The following is a 12,912-nucleotide window of genomic DNA, read 5'->3' as shown; positions in this document are numbered from 1 at the left end:
GGAATAGCTTTTGGAACACCAGATGATGATGTATTGTATAAGATGGCCCTAGCTAACAGAGAAAGTGAAGTTACTGAAACATATGCTGCATTCAATCCTGATGAATTACCAAAAGAACTAAGAAACTCTGTAAAGGCAGAGGTTTGGGATTTCACTGGAGAGGATGTAGGACTAATGAGAAATGTAGATCCAGTCAAAATAACTGTAAAAGAAGGAGTAACGTATCCAAATGTTCCACAGTGCAGATTGACACCTGAAATAATTGAAGGTGTAACTCCTATAATAGAGAAAATGATCAGACAAGGAATTTTGAGAGAAATAATGAGTAGTCCATGTAACTCACCAATAATGGGACTGAAAAAGCCTAATGGGAAATTCAGGATAGTGAAAGATTTGAGAAAGATAAACAAAATTGTGGTATCATGTTGTCCCATTGTACCAAATCCATCAGTGATTTTATATCAGATTCCCCATGATGCAGAATGGTACACAGTAATTGATCTGTGTCATGCTTTCTTTTCCATCCCATTGCACCATGACAGTCAGCAAATTTTTGCATTTCGTTTTGGTGAGCGTATTTTGGCATGGTGCCGAATCCCACAGGGGTATACAGAGAGCCCCTCAATATTCAATCAGTTGCTAAAGAAATCTTTGGAGAGTCTAGAAATGCCAGAAAATTCTGTACTGGTACAATATATTGTTGACATTTTGGCGGCGTCAAAAACACGTGAAGCCTGTGAGGTAGATACAATAGCCTTACTGAATCATTTGGCAGATGGAGGACTTAAAGTGTCACCTGCAAAACTACAGTTTTGTAAAAAGGAAGTGCAGTATCTGGGACACAACATTGAGAAAGGACTAAGGAAAATAACCATGGACAGAATCAGAATAATAAAAGGAATGAGAGCTCCCATGATTCAAAGAGAAGTAAGAATGTTTTTTGGGAATGGTAGGGTACTGCCGTCAGTGGATAGGGAACTTCTCCTTGATTGCAAAGCCTTTGGTGCGATTGATGAGAAGTGATGTAAAAGACCCCCTTGAATTAAGCAGAGAAGAATTGGCAGCATTTAGACAATTGAGAGATGGTTTGTGTGAAGCACCTGCATTAGGTATGCCTGACTATGAGAAAGAATTTGAGTTGTATTGCAGTGAGAGGAATGGGTGTGCACTTTCTGTGTTGACCCAGAAACATGTAAAACTGAGAAGACCAATTGCATATTTTTCGTCAATGCTAGATCCAGTAGCTGTGTTTTTTTTTTATGTCTAAAAGCAGTGGCTGCAACATGTCGAAGTTTGGAGCAGAGTGAAGGATTGGTGATGGGATATCCATTGAAAGTGTTTGTACCCCATGATGTAGCAATTCTGCTGACAATGAGTCGTACTCAGTATATGACACACAGTCGGCTGACTAAGTATGAAAAGGTCATATTGGGTGCAACTAATGTGAGTCTTGCAAGATGTGTGAATGTGAATCCAGCAACATTGTTGCCTGATAATGAGATTGTGGAGGTAAGAGATGAAGTTGATCATGATTGTCTGGATGTACGTGATTTTTGTACCAAACCACGACCAGACATAAAAGATGTACCTTTGCCAGAAAGTGATTTTGTGATGTTCGTTGATGGGTCATGTTTGAGAACAGATGAAGGAGTACTGAGTGCAGCGTATGCAGTATGCACAGTCGCAACAGTAATTGAAGCATCATATTTGAAAGGAGTGAAATCACCCCAGGTAGCTGAACTTGTGGCTTTGACTAGAGCATGCAAGATTGGAAAGAGTGTGAGAGTGACTGTGATAACTGACAGCCAGTATGGTTTTGGGGTTGTCCACGACTTCGGCCAACTATGGCTACAAAGAGGTTTCCTGACCTCGAGTGGAACTCCCATTAAGAATGCAGAAGTGGCAGGAGGAGCCAAGATGGCGACCGGGACGGCAGCGTAGACTCCCGGCTCCGTGAACCTCCGCATCCCGCACGGATATCCTGCATGAGATCCTCAGCCTGCGCTATGCGCTCGTATTTGTGAATGAGAGTGGCAACCGACCGTGTGACTCCGAAGTTTCTGGCGGCGGTACCGCCGGAGAAATGTGCCTTTGAAATTTGCGGCCCGTGCAGCCCTGGAGCCAGGACCTCGAGTGGACGCCTTGGCCGGGTGGCAGTTCAACAACAGCGGCCTGTGGTGACTGGGTGGAGTCGGACCACCGGAGCGGTGCGCACCTCGGCCATGGTCGTTCCTACCGCTAAGCGTAGCGGACTGAGTGCATGCCCGGGGTGGCAATTCTGAGATTCTCCGGTGATTGCCCCTGCCTTTGACGGTGAGCTGCCCGGACGCCGCCCGTAACTCGCCCTGATTCTTGCGGACTGCTCCCGGATTTTCGCGGGCGCTGGTCCGTGGTGGGGACGACTGTTGCCCGTGACCACACAACGGATAATTTTTGCCTGCCCCCGGAACCCTGTTTCCAGCGACGTGGACCTTGAGGCGCTTGTCCCTGGGTCCCGGTCCCAATACGGGTCGGGCCTACCCAGCGGCCATCTTGTTATGATGAAGCCTACCATCCTGTCCACCGGGTCACAGCAGGATTGGGAGTGTGTGACTTTTGGGAGTGTGGCGGAGCGATCGCAGAGAGCTGTGTTGGGGTACGGCGACCTCCTCGAGGCTCTCGGTGCCCTTCATTCCACCTTGGTTCATGGCATCGGGGTCTTGGGGAGTAAGCTCGATGGTGTGGCGTCAGCGTTGGGACAGTTGCGGCCTGCCTGTCCTCAGGTACACAGGGACTTCCCACACTGCACACAGGAGGACAATGTCGCGGCCACCCCTGAGATTAGTGAACAGCTGGAAACTCCGGACAGTATGCTTCCGTGTGATCGGCTGGCTGTGGGTCTGATCTGTTCCGGAGGTATTGGACCTGAGTGGGAGGTGGTGGCCTGGTCCCGTGCACGGCCTCCGGCGACCCAGGGAAAATTCAAGCAACAGTTGTCTACTTTGGCTGATTCCGCCTTCCTGGACCTTGTGTGCAGTGCAGATCCTGGGGCAACACTGGGAAAGACGTCCCTCCATGATGCGGACTGTGTTGGTACTCAGAGACTTCCACCCCACCTGTGTGCGTCGCTTCCCGGTCGTTTTTGGACACTCCTTTACCTTGTAACATTGGCCATGGCGCTGGGTCGAGGGGTATGCATGGGCAGATTTGCAAAGAGTGGTCAAGGATAAGGCTGATCCTTCAGGGGTGGTCATCTAGTAGACGGGCGGGCTCAGGGGTTGCGTGCTCTCATGGCATAGCTATTAGTATAATTGGTGCATAATGCTCCCCATCTTTCTTTGGCATGGTCGATTTTGTGCTGCTTACTGTTTGCCTTGGGGGAAACTTACCGTGCGGGAGGGAGAAGCCGGGGGCATGTTTTGAAGGCCCTCCTCCAGTTTATTAATACTCTCTTTACCCCCCCGTCTGGTGGGGTTCTTTTCTTACTCCCTTTTCTCTGTTCTTCTATATTTCGGGTCTGGTTCCAGGGCGACAGGCACACTGCTGGGGGGGGTGGCCGTACTCATCTGCAGAGGTGCAGGGTGGGGGGTTGGGGAAGGGTATTCTTTAGTCTTTACCCTTTTTTTTCATGGCCTCCTTTTTCTTCTCTGACTCTTCTCTGTTTTTCTTTTCTGGGATCAGCGTGGTACAACTCCTTTGTTGTGAATCACTGCTTTTTCATGTGTGCCACAATTTCCGGGGTGTTTTCTGGGCTTTAGGGCATGGGACTGCAGGCGCAACTGGTCATGATACTTCTCTACATCCTGCACTTCCTGTTTTAGCGCCATTGACTCGATAGACTGCCGTTTATTGTTTACGTTTGTTATTCTGCCTGCCATTTTTCGCTGCTGGGAAATTGTTTGGCACCTGATCCTTTCGTCTTTTCCTATTATAAAATGAAAGCCTTCTTAATCCTGGTGTCCTACTTGCGCCATTCACTGGCCGAGAATATATTAGCATGGAGATTCTGCTCCCCGAGGTTCTGCCTGTGTCAACATTGGATCTCTGTTGCTTTGACTGCTTAGCGGCCGGCCCCGGGGGGTTGTAGGCCCATACTTGTTATTGGTTGAAATGCTAATAAAGGTTTTTCAAAAAAAAAAAAAAAAAAAGAATGCAGAAGTGGTTGGAAAGTTGCTTGAGGCGATACAGCTGCCTAAACAATTGGCTATTGTAAAATGTGCTGCACATAGTCAAGGTGGTGACTATATTGCCACTGGGAACAGGTATGCAAACGACATGGCACAGTATTGTGCACGGAATCAGAATTCGGTCAATCGGGCTAAGGAAAGAGAAATGTCTTCTTGCTCATTGATGTTCACTAACATTGTGGGAACTTGGGAAGAAGTAAAACAATTGCAGGATGAGGCAGGAGATGAGGAAATGAGACAGTGGGTAAAAGCAGGATGTGCCCCAAGAGAAAAGGATCATATGTGGGTCTATAGAGATGGAAGACCAGTTATGCCTGATATCATGATGTCTACCATGGCACGGATGTATCATGGCCAGGGACATATTGGGAGAGATGCTATGATCAGGTCATTTAAGCAGACCTGGTACAATGCAAAATTCAGACTTGTGGCAGAAAGTCTTTGTCAGAGATGCTTGATATGTCAGCAGTACAATCCTGGAAGGAAGACAGTAGTGAGTCTGGGAACAATAGGTCGAGAAGGAGGGCCTTTCACCAGAATGCAAGTAGATTTCATTGAGATGCCTCCCTGTAACAGATTGAGGTATGTTTTGGTAGTGGTCTGCCTATTCTCCAGGTGGGTGGAAGCATTCCCAACAAGAAGAAATGATGGGTTGACAGTAGCCAAGCTACTGCTGAGAGAATTCATCCCCAGGTTCGGGTTCCCAGTAACAATTGAGTCAGACCGAGGAGGACATTTCCATATTGAGATTGTAGGATTAATTTGTGAAGCATTGAATGTACAACAAAAACTACATTGTGCCTACCGACCAGAGGCTTCTGGTGTGGTTGAACAGATGAATGGTACTATCAAAAAATAGGGAAAATGTGTTTGGCCACAGGTATGAAATGGCCTGATGTCTTTCCACTAGTACTCATGACAATCAGGGCCATTCCAGACAGAACCACAGGATTGAGTCCTCATGAAATAATCATGGGACGTGCAATGAGACGTGTTTATACCAGTCAACAAGCTGATGACAATTTCTGATGACATGGTGTTGGAATACTGTAAAGGCCTGGCTGACGCAGTTCATTCTGTGTTTCATCAGGTTGGACCAGATGCCACCACACTTGAAAAGAAGCAAGCCCATGATCTGAGCCCAGGTGATTGGGTAAGGATAAAAGTCCACAGAAGAAGAAACTGTCTGGTTCCAAGGTGGGGAAAACCACGACAAGTCATTATGACCACGACTACAGCTGTGAAGTGTGCTGGACTGAAAAACTGGATCCATGCCAGTCATACATTGAGAATTCCAAATCCAGTGGACAGCACAGGAAAATAATATTTTGATGAATCAGAATCAAGCACTGAATCAGATGACGAAGGGCCAAAGACACAAGGAAACTCTGAATGGGGGAAAACAGAACAAAGATCAGCTTTAGTCCCCAGGATTATCGCTCTGAGAAGAAGATTGCAGATTTCCGAATCTAGCGATTCTGGAAACGAGCAAGAAGCGCAGGGTTCCAAGAAGGAACACAGGAAGAAAAGAGGAAAGAGTACTGAAGACGCAACAAAAGAAATTCGTGAAAAGGAAGTACCAGATGAGAGACAGACAGAAATTCGACCTGAAGTAACAAATCTAAGTGAACAAGGGACAGGTACGGAGAGAGAGGGACAGATTTCTGCGGAAGACCCCCGAGGAGGTGTAGGGAACTGCAACATCCAGTTAGGTGAAGGGACAAGTAGCCAGCAGGAAGATTGCGTGCTGGAGACCCGAGGAGGGACAGAAGTAGGGAAAACAAAACAAGTGGTGGAAGAAGAAGTTGCTGAAAAGACAAAGCAAGTTGAGACAGAGTCTGAAGAGAGTGAAAATGAAATACCTAAAGGTCGAGTTCTAAGACAGAGAGCTTGGAGGAATGAAAAGAATGACAAAGGAAGTAAAGTAAAAAGAGTTGTAAGAGATTATGTTTGGCCCAATAAAATAAGGAAACTGAGATATCGATTGACAAGAGTGAATTCACCAAGAGCTGAACAGGTGAATGAAGTGACAAGTCAAGCAAAATCAAGAGAAGACGAATTAACTGAAGACAAAGAGAGTAGAAGAACAAGGAAACCTAACCAGAAGTATAAGTCACCAGAATGGTCGTACGTGGCTCTGCCTGAACAGGGAGAAGAGGCAGATAGTCAAGGAAATCCAGAGGAGACTGTACTGAAAGTGGTCGAGGATGAAATTGAATCAGAAATCCTGAGAGTTCTCTTGTCCGACATTGGAGAAGAAGAAACTGAAGTTCAGGAAAATCCATATTTGAAAGACGAGAGGAGAGTGAAGAATGATGAGATGCCAAACTGAATAAGTTAAGAAAACTATTGATGAAAGAAAACAAGATATTGAATTAAAAATAGTGACTGGTAGAACCAAATAGGTGTTAGAACCTTAGGTTAGAAAAACTAGTTGTGAAGTAAAAGAGGCTAAATCAAAAGACACGGTCCATTTTAACAAGATGGCTAACATAGAAAGTAGTAAAGGTAGATGTACATTCATGAAAAGATGGTGTAAAATGTGTTGTTGTTGTACAGAATTATTAATGCTTTTATGGAGCATCCTTGCTCTTGTCATTTCTTTTAAAGCTACTATAGATACATTAGAAGGACATAGTGAGAACAAAACTAATATAGGGAAAATTCCAAAGGTAGTTCCAACTAGAATAGATAAAAATTATTTGCATAAAGACAGGTCAATAACAGATTTTTCTAATAATGTATTTTCAAAGTTATTGTACGAATATGTAAAGACAATGGATGTACGGGACTGCTACGTATGTATGCAGTTACCTGCATCTGTTTCTGAGGGAGTGACATATCATCACCTTCCAGCAACATATGGTATAACATGTAGTGTAATAGCTAGTTTGTTTTATGAGACAGGGAAATTAGAATATTATTTTTCAGATGTAAATAACATTTTTGCGCAAGTGCCTTTTTATAATAAATTGAACAAAGTAAAACCTGCTAAGGTATTAGGTGAATTTTTCTTAGAAACTAAGGAACTAACATTATAATATATTTTTAGAAATAATCTAACATGCAGTTTGAAGAAGGAGGAAAAGACATTCCTAGACATGGTTGAGGAAAGGAGATAGAAAATGCAAAGAAAAGCAGCAGAAGGGAAAGTGGAGAAAACAATCTGGGATATAGAGAAAGAAAAACATTTGAAAGGAGAAGCTAGTCCAACGATAGCTTTAGATTGGCCTCAGAAAGGGAAATTTTGCATTCGAAGGAATCAAACGGCGTATGATTATTATTTTCTAGGTAATAGTGAGTGCCATGATACATATCGAGTCATGGGTGGATGGGGATTCAAAGGTGAAAGAAATCCAGTCTTTCCTGGATTATATTTTATTTGTGGGAACAGGGCATATTATCGTTTGCCAGACCATTGGTATGGCACATGTTACGTAGGCCTGGTCTTTCCAAAAATCTTTCATATGGATAGAGGAGAAGATGGTGTACATAGCTTAAGTAATCATTTAGCTAGGACCAAGAGAGAATCTTGGGCAGAAATTGTAGGTGATATTTTTCAGGCATTGATACCAGCAGTGGGAATAACTCTGAATGCAAACAAAATTAGAAAATTGTCAACAGTAGTGGATCGCTTGTCAACAAGCACGGCTGGAAACCTTTTAATGGTCAACACTGAAATGGTTGCCATGCGTGCTATGGTGATGCAAAATCGACTTGCCCTTGATATTTTATTGGCAAAAGAGGGTGGAGTCTGTGGAATGCTGAAAGTTCAACATTGTTGTACTTACATTCCGGATGAAAGCAAAGATCTATAAACTTATATTAAGAATATTACTGAATTGCATGATGAACTTGCACCACTGGATGTTGAAAGTGTTTGGGATAGAATTGGAAAGAAAATAGCTGCTATTATGTGCTGTAGAAACAAGAAAAATAAGAAAATAATAAAAAATGAAAATTCAAAAAGAAAAGATAAGAAACAAGAAAGAGAAATTGAAGAAATAGAATTGGAGGAGTGGAAGGAGAGTATGTATGAATCAGTAAAAAGAGAAGACGTAGGTGAAACTGAATTATGATTAAGAGCAAGAAAACAGTTTAAAGATTCCGTAAAGACAGAACAAGATTTTGGGTGGTGTGGTGATAAAATCACCAAAGGGGGGATTTCTGCAGCTGGTTATGCAAAATTTTGTATACCAACCCCATTTTGCATGTCATTTTATTCATTAGATTATTAATTAATTATAATCATACTAATGGTTTGGAGTGAGATGAAAATAACTAATCAACCTTATTAATGACCGAAATACACGTGGGATTTGCATCTGCATGGCCTAATTAATGACGTGAACTAAATTTCGTACGCATATTAATGGTAGATAAATAGAACATTGCATGATATATGTTTCTTTGGTGATGTAATTGTGATTCGTGCTTTATTTAGTAAGTATAAACCGCATTGAGTGTTGCTTTTGGCTAGATAAATACACACACATATGGGTATTAGCGAGGGAATAACATTTAATTAGTCATTTCTATGTATTAATTACGTTTTTGTGTTTCTTGGCTTAAGTTGACCATTTTGACCTGCCGAAAGATGGCTGACTTTGGTGCCTAACCCGACTGCCAACGCTGAACAAGGCTTGGGTGAAGTGCGCCTGCGCTGATATCAGATACACAGTGGCCTGGATCTGACCCCAGATGAACATGTACCTTTCAAGGACAGACTGGGACGCCGTCCAAGTATTCCAAACAAAGACTGTTGTGTGAACCGGAACTGACAAGGGTCATAACCCAAAATACACTTTCGTGAGAAACCAAAAGGATGATCCCTGATTGTCCAATCAGCGAACTCGGATGCCCAAAATTTGTTACTTGTTATCATCAATTTTACTATAAATTATGGTAAGAATAGAGAGGTAATTAGATTCATTGGATTGCGCTTTTCGATTTCCTGATGATATGCTGACGGAGAGGACGGTGACACTGCAGGACAGCTGTTAGCCTAAATCTTTGACGGACTGAATTAATGCCCAAAATCCTGATGAACTTACCCTGCTAAAATTGATGGACATAGATTTGCGAGACTGACAGATTTGACATAGAGGACGACTTTAGCCAGAATAGGTAAATATGAATGGCAACTTGATCAAATGAATGATTTAATTTGCAATATTAATATAAAATTGAATTTGAATATCTACAGAAATGAGTTGGGTTGTTTATTCATTGAAATGTGTTAATGTAAAGATTAATTAGAGTATTAGTATTTCACTGAAAACCGCAACTAGCAGATCCGTCCCGGTTATGAGGGTAACACCAAATGTGGAATCTAGGTCCTAATGAGTATAAGAAGGGTTTGTAGGTTTGTTGCTCATTAGGGTAAAGTGGTATCTTCCTCCCTCATTATTCAGCGCTTAGGAGGATAATCGCCTCTTGCACGGATTAATAGTAAGTGTGTGTTGGTGTTATGGGCCCCACCAGCGAATGTATGAATAGTGTGCGTGTGTGAGATCATTTAGTCCGTGGCAGTAGAGAGGGATTTTGCACTCCGCGCTGCATCACCTGCCTTTATTCTATACTCACCACTTTCATTTACACATTCACCCCCCCTACTCACCATGTGGCACTCCATAGGTCTGCATGTGGAGCATGGTGCTAAAGATATTGTAAATAATAAATCCATTTTAATTACCTCCATTCTTCCACATATGGTGAGGGGAGGGCACGCTGGGATAATCTACCTTTAATATAACTATTACGACAGTTCAGTGGTGAAATGATCGTTTGTAAAAGTGGTGCCAAGGTTATGTATCGACTCGTGATGTTATGGGGAAGAGATACCGATATTGCATCTCATTGATTAATTTCAAAAGAATCCATCCGTTAAAAGAGTATGTAAATATTGTATCTGTCCAAGGGTAAGATAGTCCAAGGCGAGAGACACTCAGCATTCCAGGAAGAGATAGTTTATCCTTTGTTAATCACGCAGCTTGTTTATAATAATACTCCATGCCAATAATTGTACCCATTTCCAGTTTGACATCAAGAATCCAAGTTATTGAGGGTGGTTTTGGCGCTAAGATAGCTGCCTGAAGGGGGAGTTCAGTCGCATGCAGGACCTGCAGGCATTTTATCACAGGTTTCTAACCCATTTTTTTCCCAGAAAATCCATCTGTCGGCAGAGCAGCACCTCATGTCTGGTAACTGGTTTCTTTCATGTTGAAGTGTGTTTTTCATTTTTCTTTCACCGTCTCAGCTGCAACTTCAAGCATGACCGTCATCCTGGATTCTTTTCAGTCACCAAACGACGTGTTGAATGATAAAAGCGAGCTCTTCTAGGCAACCGTAATTTGATATTTTTCTCCTCAAGCTGTTACATTTGCTTGGAACTTTTGTTGCAAAATACTATGAAACCACTACTTTTCTAGGTTTGGCTCTCCCAACTGCAGTTTGTGTAATGGTTATGTTATATTTCATAGAGGTACCCTATATAGGCGCAGGTAACATTATAACCTTTCACCTATATCCTTCCCTACATTACACACATATCAGTTCTTGGGGACTGACCTTTTAGCCAGATACGACACTGCATTCAGAACGCGGGTTTTCCCTAGTTCAATTCTGATACATTATGCGTGAGGCTTCTTGGAAGTACAGCAGGACTAACAGCAGGATTACCATCTCCTGTATAATATCTCTGTTTAAAGTTCAGGTCCAACGTCATCCTTTAGGCAGACACAGTAACACAGCAAGGTGGGACCCCTGGGGAGACCTATGGGTATAAATACATCACATCTGGCTTAGGAAGATAGAGGTGATCGAGACTTCCCGGCTGACACACTGACCAGAGATGCTGAGGTTCCTCAATGCAGACGCTTCAGCCAGCAGTATTCTAGCATCCCTCACGGGGTGTCCAACTCAAATCCAGGACCGGGACCATATTCTCTCATTCCCAGATAATGGGGTGGACTAGATCCTAGAGGGATTCTTGGCATAACACATACACAGATGCTAGGTACATACTTGTATGTATTCATGATTATTGCAAGATGGTAGAGCTATACCATCCATTTACTTCCTTGGTGCTTCTAATCATATATCTCTGCTACTGTCTAATGGTTGTTACAGCTCATCTATTCTACACTAGAATAACAACTGTTCAATAAATTCTTATTGAAAACACCCAGCCTGTTTATTCTGTGTATCTCTATGAGACAAACTAAGTGAGCACGAGTGACTGAGCGAAAAGTAGTATATTGTTTCCACGATCGTGGGGGATCAGGGTTGTCATGTTCTGAGGTTGGCAAGAACTATTCTCTCCCCGATAAGAGGAGATTCTAGGGGCACTGTGAGCTAGCTGAAACAGACAGGCTAACGTATCCGATGGGGTGCACAGAATCAGTCTGCCACAGTTTATGTTATCCAAATGCGCAGATCCTGTATAGGATATATAGGAACTACACAACAGTAATTATAAGGCTTTAGACATTGGAGTGTCTTGGTGCTTTCACCTTTTTTTTTAAACATGGAGTTTTTGTTTATACCCTAGATACAGTTCATCCTTCTACATGCTGATTATTTTTACGGATATGTTATTGCATTCTTGAAATATTGATATTGTTGATTTATATGTTCTAATGTGTTCCTTGTTAACTTTATAATATTTTTCTAAGTCTCTTCTTCTTGACCTTTATTCCTTTTTGTCTTTCACAGATTTGCTGTGTGTTTCCTGATTATATATCTTCCTGCTGTGGCGCGTGGTCTCCCTTTTTGCGGATGTGTCATCTCCACATGTGTTTTACCACCCTGTCTTTATTTTCCCTTTGATGTTCATTCATGTATGTATTTTTTAGTCGTCTTTTCGGACATGTACTATCTATTTTTCTTATTTACTTTTCCGCATTTTATCCTCATCTTTCTTCTCCCCTTTTTCTCATTCATTCTTTTTCTATGTTCTTACTTTTTTCATTTTACCATTGTTTCTTATATTACTTATGAGCAGTATTGTAATTTTGGTGTTTCTCTTATTGTTCTCAGGAAATGTATCCTTCACATGTATTATATAATTCAAAGTATCTCATGGAATGTTAAAGGTTTTATTAATCCTGTTAAATGACAGACAGTTTTATCCCATTTAGGTAAATCTATCCTTATCTAGTTCTTCGTCAAGAAACCCATCTTACTAAACCTGCAGCTTTAAAGCTTAATTAGGTGGGTTTCATATTTGTATCCCCATCATCGAATAAGCAAAGTTGAGTTGTTATTTTGTGTAAAAAGTCACTTATGTAACTGTTCATTTACAAGAAAAAGATGAAATAGGTAGATGGCTTATTGTCAAGTTTCTCATAGATAACATTCCTTTAACTGTGTTGAATGTTTATGCTCCGACACAACCTTATCATACTTTTGAGCCTCTCATTGCCTAAAATGTACAAAACACCATGATTCATATTTTGTTATAGGAGGCGATTGCACCAAAATTATAGACCCAATCCTTGATAGCCAATCCCATGTTAATTTAACTTCTCATAAAATGTTCAAGCAATTCCTTTCTACTATTTCGAAAGGTGCTTTGGTTGATTCTGGGAAATTAGCTAATCCTACATCAAAGATTATACTGTGAGAAGGTGGCCTGATATATGCTATCCACTAGTTCTAGTGGGCACCTTGTATCAGTCCAAACAACTCCTTATGGTGATAGGTTAAAGACAACCTTTATTGAAAGCTATCCTAGTGGTAGCTA

This window comes from Triturus cristatus, chromosome 6 (assembly GCF_964204655.1).
Source record: "Triturus cristatus chromosome 6, aTriCri1.1, whole genome shotgun sequence".
Taxonomy (NCBI): Eukaryota; Metazoa; Chordata; class Amphibia; order Caudata; family Salamandridae; genus Triturus; species Triturus cristatus.
The sequence above is the reverse complement of the archived record's forward strand: the minus strand, read 5'-3'. Positions refer to the sequence as shown.